Genomic DNA, 10,699 nt, shown 5'->3' with positions numbered 1-10,699 from the left:
CATAGACAAACAGAGTGTCACTAGTATGCCTTTACTTGACTAGCTCGTTGATCAAAGATGGTTATGTTTCCTAACCATAGACATGAGTTGTCATTTGATTAACGGGATCACATCATTAGGAGAATGATGTGATTGACTTGACCCATTCCGTTAGCTTAGCACTTGATCGTTTAGTTTGTTGCTATTGCTTTCTTCATGACTTATACATATTCCTATGACTATGAGATTATGCAACTCCCGTTTACCGGAGGAACACTTTGTGTGCCAACAAACGTCACAACGTAACTGGGTGATTATAAATGTGCTCTACAGGTGTCTCCGAAGGTACTTGTTGGGTTTGCGTATTTCGAGATTAGGATTTGTCACTCCGATTGTTGGAGAGGTATCTCTGGGCCCACTCAGTAATGCACATCACTTAAGGCTTGCAAGCATTGCAACTAATGAGTTAGTTGCGGGATAATGTATTACGGAATGAGTAAAGAGACTTGTCGGTAACGAGATTGAACTAGGTATTGAGATACCGACGATCGAATCTCAGGGAAGTAACATACCGATGACAAAGGGAACAACGTATGTTGTTATGCGGTTTGACCGAAAAAGATCTTCGTAGAATATGTGGGAGCCAATATGAGCATCCAGGTTCCGCTATTGGTTATTGACCGGAAACGTGTCTCAGTCATGTCAACATAGTTCTCGAACCCGTAGGGTCCGCACGCTTAAAGTTTCGATGACAGTTATATTATGAGTTTATATGTTTTGATGTACCGAAGATTGTTCGGAGTCCCGGATGTGATCACAGACATAATGAGGAGTCTCGAAATGGTCGAGACATGAAGATTGATATATTGGACGACTATATTCGGACACCGGAATGGTTCCGGTGGTTATCGGATATATACCGGAGTACCGGGGGGGGGGGGTTACCCGACCCCCTGGAGGTTATTGGGCCTCATGGGCCCAATTGGTGGAAGAGGAGAGGCGGCCAAGGGGCAGCCCCCAAGTCGAAACTGGACAAGGAGGGGGGCGCCCCCCCCCCCTTTCCTTTCCCTCTATCTCCTTCCCTCTCCTCTCCTAATCCAACAAGGAAAGGAAGGGAGTCCTACTCCCGGTGGGAGTAGGACTCCTCCTGGCGCGCCCCTCCTGGCCGGCTGCCTCCCCCCTTGCTCCTTTATATATGGGGGCAGGGGGCACCCTAGAGAAACAACAATTGATCTGTTGATCTTTTAGCCGTGTGCGGTGCCCCCTCCACCATAGTCCACCTCGATAATACTGTAGCGGTGCTTAGGCGAAGCCCTGCGTCGGTAGAACATCATCGTCGTCACCACGCCGTCGTGCTGACGAAACTCTCCCTCAACACTCGGCTGGATCGGAGTTCGAGGGACGTCATCGGGCTGAACGTGTGTTGAACTCGGAGGTGCCGTGCGTTCGGTACTTGATCGGTCAGATCGTGAAGACGTACGACTACATCAACCGCGTTGTGCTAACGCTTCCGCTTTCGGTCTACGAGGGTACGTGGACAAACTCTCCCCTCTCGTTGCTATGCATCACCATGATCTTGCGTGTGCGTAGGATTTTTTTTGGAATTACTACGTTACCCAACAGTGGCATCCGAGCCAGGTTTTATGCGTTGATGTATTATGCACGAGTAGAACACAAGTGAGTTGTGGGCGATATAAGTCATATTGCTTACCAGCATGTCACACTTTGGTTCGGCGGTATTGTTGGATGAAGCGGCCCGGACCGACATTACGCGTACGCTTACGCGAGACTGGTTTTACCGCCGTGCTATGCACACAGGTGAATAGAGGGTGTCAGTTTCTCCAATTTTAGTTGAACCGAGTGTGGCTACGCCCGGTCCTTGAGAAGGTTAAAATAGCACTAACTTGACAAACTATCGTTGTGGTTTTGATGTGTATGTAAGAACAGTTCTTGCTCAGCCCGTAGCAGCCACGTAAAACTTGCAACAACAAAGTAGAGGACTGCTAACTTGTTTTTGCAGGGCATGTTGTGATGTGATATGGTCAAGACGTGATGAGATATAAGTTGTTGTATAAGATGATCATGTTTTGTTGAAGTTATCGGTAACTGGCAGAAGCCTTATGGTTGTCTCTTTATTGCATAAGATGCAAGCGCCAAATAATTGCTTTACTTTATCGCTATGCGATAACAATAGTTGCAAGAGCAATAGTTGGCGAGACGACGATGTGACAACACATTGATATAGATCAAGATGATGGAGATCATGGTGTCATGCCGGTGACGATGGAAATCATGACGATGCTTTGGAGATGGAGATCAAAGGCACAAGATGATGATGGCCATATCATGTCACATATTTTGATTGCATGTGATGTTTATCTTTTATACATCTTATTTTGGTTAGTTCGACGGTAGCTCTATAAGATGATCTCTCACTAATTATCAAGGTACAAGTGTTCTCCCTGAGTATGCACCGTTGTGAAAGTTCTTCGTGCTGAGACACCACGTGATGATCGAGTGTGATAGGCTCTACGTTCAAATGCAACGGGTGCAAAACAGTTGCACACACGGAATACTCAGGTTAAACTTGACGAGCCTAACATATAACAGATATGGCCTCGGAACACTGACACCGAAAGGTCGAGCGTGAATCATATAGTAGATATGATCAACATAGTGATGTTCACCATTGAAACTACTCCATCTCACGTGATGATCGGACATGGTTTAGTTGATATGGATCACGTGATCACTCAGAGGATTAGAGGGATGTCTATCTAAGTGGGAGTTCTTAAGTAATATGATTAATTGAACTTAAAGTTATCATGAACTTAGTCCTGGTAGTATTAGCATATCTATGTTGTAGATCAATAGCTCGCGTTTACCTGCCCTGTTTTATTTTTGACTAGGACATATGCCCGTGCGTTGCAACGGGAGAAAAAATTAACGTTGTGTGAGCAAAACTCATTCGCATTGTCCACATAAAAAAACTTGATAGGTAGGTGCCCACCGTCTTTTTTTTCTCGAAACACTGACATTATCCATCCATCTGTCTAAAAAGTGAAAACATGAAATACTTCCTCCCTTTTTAAATATAAGCCTTCTTAGATATTTCAATACGGACTACATGCAAATATATGAACATACGAATATATATAGATATATTTTAGAACGTAGATTCATTCATTTTACTTCGTATATAGTTCATATTTAAATTTTTAAGAAGACTTATATTTAAGAACGAAGGGGGTATATGTTTTAAAAAGATATGAATATGGTCATATTCTGCATGCAACGACCCAACCCCCGATGCCTATATGGAATTATGAATCATCACATGTAAGATAGAAGCTCAGAAAAATTTCTATGTATATTACACGATTCCACAAAAAAAGAATCCACCATCTCACCACCATCACCAAAATCACCAAGGGGGGAGGAGTCCTCACAGACACCTACTCAGGCAAAGAAAACGGAACAAAAAAATCGCTCACTCTTCCCCTCGGCCACCCAGCCTGTGTGGACTCCAAATATGAAAATGGAGGGTGCCACAGGCATACACGCACTCTTCATTTACTGCATGGCAACCGACATCGACACACACAGGAAATTAGCACCGTCGGCTAACGGCTCTATAACATCCCTTCATCCTTGTATGATCCATCTCGATCTACTCATCTTCTCTAGTTCGCCTCCTCACTTGTGTCACACCTCTCATGCCCCCCGCCCGGAGCCTCCCAGCGATGCGTCGTGATGGCTCATGCTGCCACCGCCGGCTCATGCCTCCCTTGACGTCCTCCTCCTCCTTCTTCAGTCAAGGGACTCGTCACACCAATATTGGAACTCATTTCCTGACTTCATCAAAAGGTTAGGTAAGACAAATATCTGCTGGGTGATCGACACATGGAGGAAAGACCAAAAGGAAAAAAATCGAAGTATTCAGTTCAACCATCAATTCGCAAAATCACTATGCCAGTAATAAGTTTATTTTTACAAAAATATATTTCTATTACTCAATGATTGTTACATCATTAACTAATAAAGGTACATGCTATTTAGGTGGATTATCCAACAAAATTCAAGGAGAAGTAAATTTGGTTTCCCTAGCAAGCTCATGGGCCACAAGATTTGCTTCCCAAGAGAAATGTTCAACCTTCAAAAAAAAATCTTGAACAACTCTTTGTGCATATGGTAGCATTCCTCACGAATCAAGTTAGTACCTTGAATGAAGTCACTCTTCTTCGTCCAAAAAGTCATTGTCTTGACTGCTACTATCTGTGTTGGCCACAACATCGGTTTGAACCTACATACTTTCACGTGGTTAGCCACAAAATGAAACATATGACCACATTATGTAAATAGATAAGTGTGTGTCAAAACTGAAAAATCAACTACACCTAGTTGACCAAGAATTAATCCACAAGATGCAATATATGTAACTAATTTAGGTATAGTAGTAAATCAATCCCATTTGATTCATTCTTTATTCGCTACTATGAAAGTACCGCAGACCCCTTGTAGACTACAAAATTTGTATTAGTAGTATACAACAGTAACATGTACACAAAAATTGACAACCTCCCAAGCCCTGAAGAGTCACTTCAGAACAACTTTTTCAAATAGCAATTTCTAGTATGCATTGAGTAGGATTATCTTAAGAAGTACTCCACCTCATGTCTTCTTCCTATAAGTCCCACAAAATGGCAACAAACAGGTAGATTCTTTAAAAGAGAGGATCCATAGGGCCATTGAGTGCAGCTTCAGGTCAGTTTTGAAACTGAACGTGGTTTGAGCAAATTTATCATCTTTTTAAATCTGCTTTAGCTTACCATTTGTAACGAATATAGTTCACCAGAATTTAACACTACACGGGAACTAAACTGAGCGAGAGTTTTTGTATCTAAAGCGTACCTGATGCCGTGAGCTCTCAATTGTACTGCATTAAATGTAGAGTCACAAATGTCAGGCATAAACTGGTTGGTCTCTCATCAAGCAACAACTGATAAAACCAGGCTATTTGCAACTTGACAACATACAGGCAGAGTCACACAAACAGACTTCCGCTTGATATATATATCACCTCATCTCCGGAATAATCTATCAACTTCTGTTTCACCTGGATCGGATTGGCTTCAATTCAGATTGCATTGTTCTGGATAATCCCCACGAAATCAAATGAACAGTGGACCCTTGCCTACTCTTCGGCCATCAACACGGACAGCTTGGAACATCATGTACACTTGTTTTAGGTGCAAATCCGGCATCAGATACACTTGTTTTTTCATTCTGAATATCTAAATAGTAGTAAGAGTTGGATCTGAAAATTCCCAGTCTGTCATAGCATAACATCAAACAGGATGTGGGCGGAGTACTTTCGCCGATGCTAATCACCGCTCCTGCCTCAAACACCTGCACATGTGGCCAAAGAAGAATCGGAGAGATAAGATGACACAAAGCAGAGAGCATGAGGACAAGAGGAGGAGATGTGATATTCAGCCACAGGCACCCCGAGCCCCGTCAACAGGCGTACACCGTAGGCTCTGAGGCCGCCGGCCCGCGCCACATCAACTTGGTCGGGAGGAGCAGGACCAGGACGTCTGCGCGTCCCCTTTGAGCCGGTGGCCAATCCGGCATAGTCTGTAGCCCCTGAACCGAAGCAGAGTGGCCGCACACGTGCCGATTCGTCGTGGCCGTCGATGCCGCTCGCCGGACCCCAAAGGAGGAGGCGTGTGGGCGGACGGTCGGGCGAGACGTGGCCGCCCGCGTGCGGAGCATCATGAGGAGCATGTGGTCTGTGGCGCCGCGGTGGTGGGTAGAGCGCGCCGGAGAGGGAGAGGAGGAAGACGGTAGCACGCCGGCGCCGGTGAAATAGGGGAGAGGAGGATGGGGGCATGGCGGCGGGGCAGAGGGAACCCTCGTCTTCTCGTCCGCGATAGCGATGTCAACCACGGGGCTGCATATGAGACTTTTTTTTTCACTTATTATTATGGTCGGCTTATAGTGGACGGCGGGTTTATTTCCATAATACTTAAGGACTTTTTTGCAAAAGTTACGCGACGGTGAATCCGAAGACTCAATCCGTGCTTTATTATTAGGGAGAGATATGTTCCTAGAAAAAACTAAGTTGAAAGATGTTAGTAGCAATGATGCGGATTGGATCCGTGATCTGAGGTTTATCCTCATTGCTGCATAGAAGAATTATGTTCTTGATGCACCGCTAGGTGACAAACCTATTGCAGGAGCAGATGCAGATGTTATGAATGTTTGGCTAGCTCAATATGATGACTACTTGATAGTTTAGTGCACCATGCTTAAACAGCTTAGAATCGGGACTTCAAAGACGTTTTAAACGTTATGGATCATATGAGATGTTCCAGGAATTGAAGTTAATATTTCAAGTAAATACCCGAGTTGAGATATATGAAGTCTCCAACAAGTTCTATAGCTAAAACATGGAGGAGAATAGCTCAAGCAGTGAGCATGTGCTCAGATTGTCTGGGTACTACAATCGCTTGAATCAAGTGGGAGTTAATCTTCCAGATAAAATAGTGATTGACAGAATTCTCTAGTCACCATCACCAAGTTAGTAGAACTTCGTGATGAACTATAATATGCAAGGGATAACGGAAACGATTCCCAAGCTCTTCCTGATGCTGAAATCGACGAAGGTAGAAATCAAAAAAAGCATCAAGTGTTGATGGTAAACAAAACCACTAGTTTCAAGTAAAGGGACAAAGGGAAGAAAGGGGAACTTCAAGAAGAACCGCAAGCAAGTTGCTGCTCAAGTGAAAAAACCCAAGTCTGGACCTAAGCCTGAAACTGAGTGCTTCTACTGCAAATGGACTGGTCACTGGAAGCGGAACTACCCCAAGTAATTGGCGGATAAGAAGGATGGCAAAGTGAACATATGTATATTTGATATACATGTTATTGATGTGTACTTTACTAGTGTTTATAGCAACCCCTCAGTATTTGATACTAGTTCAGTTGCTAAGAATAGTAACTCGAAACGGGAGTTGCAGAATGAACAGAGACTAGTTAAGGGTGAAGTGACGATGTGTATTGGAAATGGTTCCAAGATTGATATGATCATCATCGCACACTCCCTATACTTTCGGGATTAGTGTTAAACCTAAAAAAATGTTATTTAGTGTTTGCGTTGAGCATGAATATGATTAGATCATGTTTATTGCAATACGGTTATTCATGTAAGTTAGAGAATAATTGTTGTTCTGTTTACATGAATAAAACCTTCTATGGTCATACACCCAATGAAAATAGTTTGTTGGATCTCGATCGTGGTGATACACATTTTCATAATATTGAAGCCAAAAGATGCAATGTTAATAATGATAGTACAACTTATTTGTGGCACTTCCGTTTAGCTTAGATTGATGTAAAGCGCATGAAGAAAATCCATACTGATGGGCTTTTGGAATCACTTGATTATGAATCAGTTGATGCTTGCGAACCATGCCTCATGGGCAAGATGACTAAGACTCCGTTCTCTGGAACAATGGAGCGAGCAACAGATTTGTTGGAAATCATACATACTGATGTATGTGGTCCGATGAATATTGAGGCTCGCGGCATGTATCATTATTTTCTGATCTTCACAGATGATTTGAGCAGATATGAGTATATCTACTTGATGAAACACAAGTCTGAAACATTTAAAAAGTTCAAAGAATTTTAGAGTGAAGTGCAGAATCATCGTAACAAAAATAAAAGTTTCTACGATATGATCGCAGAAGTAAAATATTTGAGTTACGAGTTTGGCCTTCAGTTAAAACAATGTGAAATAGTTTCACTACTCACGCCACCTGGAACACCACCGTGTAATGGTGTGTCCGAACATCATAACCGTACTTTATTAGATATGGTGCGATCTATGATGTCTCTTACCAATTTACCACTATCGTTTTGGGGTTATGCATTAGAGACAGCTACATTCACGTTAAATAGGGCACCATCTAAATCCGTTGAGACGACATCGTATGAACTATGGTTTGGCAAGAAACCTAAGCCGTCGTTTCTTAAAGTTTGAGGTTGCAATGCTTATGTGAAAAAGTTTCAACCTGATAAGCTGAAACCCAAATCGGAGAAGTGTGTTTTCATAGGATACCCAAAAGAAAATGTTGGGTACACCTTTTATCACAGATCCGAAGGCAAGATATTCATTGCTGAGAATGGATCCTTTCTAGAGAAGGAGTTTCTCTTGAAAGAAGTGAGTGGGAGTAAAGTAGAACTTGATGAGGTAACTGTACCTGCTCCCTTATTGGAAAGTAGTTCATCACAAAAATCTGTTCCTGTGACTACTACACCAATTAGTGAGGAAGCTAATGATGATGATCATGTAACTTCAGATCAAATTACTACCGAACCCTGTAAATAAACCAGAGTGAGATCCGCACCAGAGTGGTACGGTAATCCTGTTCTGGAGGTCATGTTACTTGACCATGGCGAACCTACGAATTATGAGAAAGCGATGATGAGTCCAGATTCCGCGAAATGGCTTGAGGCCATGAAATCTAAGATGAGATCCATGTATAAGAATAAAGTATGGACTTTTATTGGCTTGCCCAAAGATCGGCGAGCCATTGAGGTTAAATGGATCTTCAAGAGGAAGACGGACGCTGATAGTAGTGTTACTATCTACAAAGCTAGAATTGTCGCAAAAGGTTTTCGACAAGTTCAAGGTGTTGACTACGATGAGAGTTTCTCACTCGTATCTATGCTTAAGTCTATCCGAATCATGTTAGCAATTGCCACATTTTATGAAATCTGGCAAATGGATAAACAAAACTACATTCCTTAATGGATTTATTAAAGAAGAGTTGTATATGATGCAACAAGAAAGTTTTGTCAATCCTAAAGGTGCTAACAAAATATGCAAGCTCCAGCGATCCATCTATGGACTGGTGCAAGCATCTCGGAGTTGGAATATACGCTTTGATAAGTTGATCAAAGCATATAGTTTTATACAGACTTGCAGTGAAGTCTGTATTTACAAGAAAGTGAGTGGGAGCACTACAACATTTCTGATAAGTATATGTGAATGACATATTGTTGATCGAAGATAATGTAGAATTATTCTGCAAAGCATAAAGGAGTGTTTGAAAGGAGTTTTTCAAAGAAAGACCTCGGTGAAGCTGCTTACATATTGAGCATCAAGATCTATAGAGATAGATCAAGATGCTTGATAAGTTTTTCAATGAGTACATACCTTGACAAAATTTTGAAGTAGTTCAAAATGGAATAGTCAAAAAAAGAGTTCTTGCATGTGTTACAAGGTGTGAAACTGAGTAAGACTCAAAGCCCGACCACGGCAGAAGATAGAAAGAGAATGAAAGTCATTCCCTATGCCTTGGCCATAGATTCTATAAAATATGCCATGCTGTGTACCAGATCTATTGTATGCCCTACACTGATTATGGCAAGGGAGTACAATAGTGATCTAGGAGTAGATCACTGGACAGCGGTCAAAATTATCCTTAGTGGAATAAGGATATGTTTCTCGATTATGGAGGTGACAAAAAAAGGTTCGTCGTAAAGGGTTACGTCGATGCAAATTTTGACATTGATCCAGATGACTCTAAATCTCAATCTGGATACATATTGAAAGTGGGAGAAATTAGCTAGAGTAGCTCCGTGCAGAGCATTGTTGACATAGAAATTTGCAAAATACTTACGGATCTGAATGTGGCAGACCCGTTGACTAAATTTCTCTCACAAGCAAAACATGATCACACCTTAGTACTCTTTGGGTGTTAATCACATAGCGATGTGAACTACATTATTGACTCTAGTAAACCCTTTGGGTGTTGGTCACATGTAGATGTGAACTATGGGTGTTAATCACATGGTGATGTGAACTATTGGTATTAAATCACATGGCGGTGTGAACTAGATTATTGACTCTAGTGCAAGTGGGAGACTGAAGGAAATATGCCCTAGAGGCAATAATAAAGTTATTATTTATTTCCTTATATCATGATAAATGTTTATTATTCATGCTAGAATTGTATTAACCGGAAACATAATACATGTGTGAATACATAGACAAACAGAGTGTCACTAGTATGCCTCTACTTGACTAGCTCATTGATCAAAGATGGTTATGTTTCCTAACCATAGACATGAGTTGTCATTTGATTAACGGGATAACATCATTAGAAGAATGATGTGATTGACTTGACCCATTCCGTTAGCTTAGCACTTGATCGTTTAGTTTGTTGCTATTGCTTTCTTCATGACTTATACATGTTCCTATGACTATGAGATTATGCAACTCCCGTTTATCGGAGGAACACTTTGTGTGCCACCAAACGTCACAACGTAACTGGGTGATTATAAAGGTGCTCTACAGGTGTCTCCGAAGGTACTTGTTGGGTTGGCGTATTTCGAGATTAGGATTTCTCACTCCGATTGTCGGAGAGGTATCTCTGGGCCCACTCGATAATGCACATCACTTAAGCCTTGCAAGCATTGCAACTAATGAGTTAGTTGCGGGATAATGTATTACTGAACGAGTAAAGAGACTTGCCGGTAACGAGATTGAACTAGGTATTGAGATACTGACGATCGAGTCTCGGGCAAGTAACATACCAATGACAAAGGGAACAACGTATGTTGTTATGTGGTTTGACCAAAAAGATTAATATGTGGGAGCCAATATGAGCATCCAGGTTCCGCTATTGGTTATTGACCGGAAACGTGT

At 42.0% G+C, this 10,699-nt stretch overlaps 1 long non-coding RNA gene across 1 annotated transcript; it reads right to left on the bottom strand.

Annotated features, from left to right (window-relative positions):
• Positions 1 to 3,326: 3,326 nt before the first annotated feature.
• LOC125545114 (uncharacterized) lies at positions 3,327 to 5,949 on the bottom strand. The gene is made up of 3 exons (XR_007299901.2): positions 4,891 to 5,949; positions 4,200 to 4,282; positions 3,327 to 3,830 (listed from the first exon to the last, which is right to left on the bottom strand). It is a non-coding gene; the product is annotated as an uncharacterized LOC125545114 (long non-coding RNA).
• Positions 5,950 to 10,699: the final 4,750 nt, after the last annotated feature.

This window comes from Triticum urartu, chromosome 3A (genome assembly GCF_056163025.1).
Source record: "Triticum urartu cultivar PI428250 chromosome 3A, HENAU_Tu73, whole genome shotgun sequence".
NCBI classification, from domain to species: Eukaryota; Viridiplantae; Streptophyta; class Magnoliopsida; order Poales; family Poaceae; genus Triticum; species Triticum urartu.
Note: the sequence above shows the minus strand (reverse complement) of the source record. Positions and strands in the feature narration are given on the sequence as shown.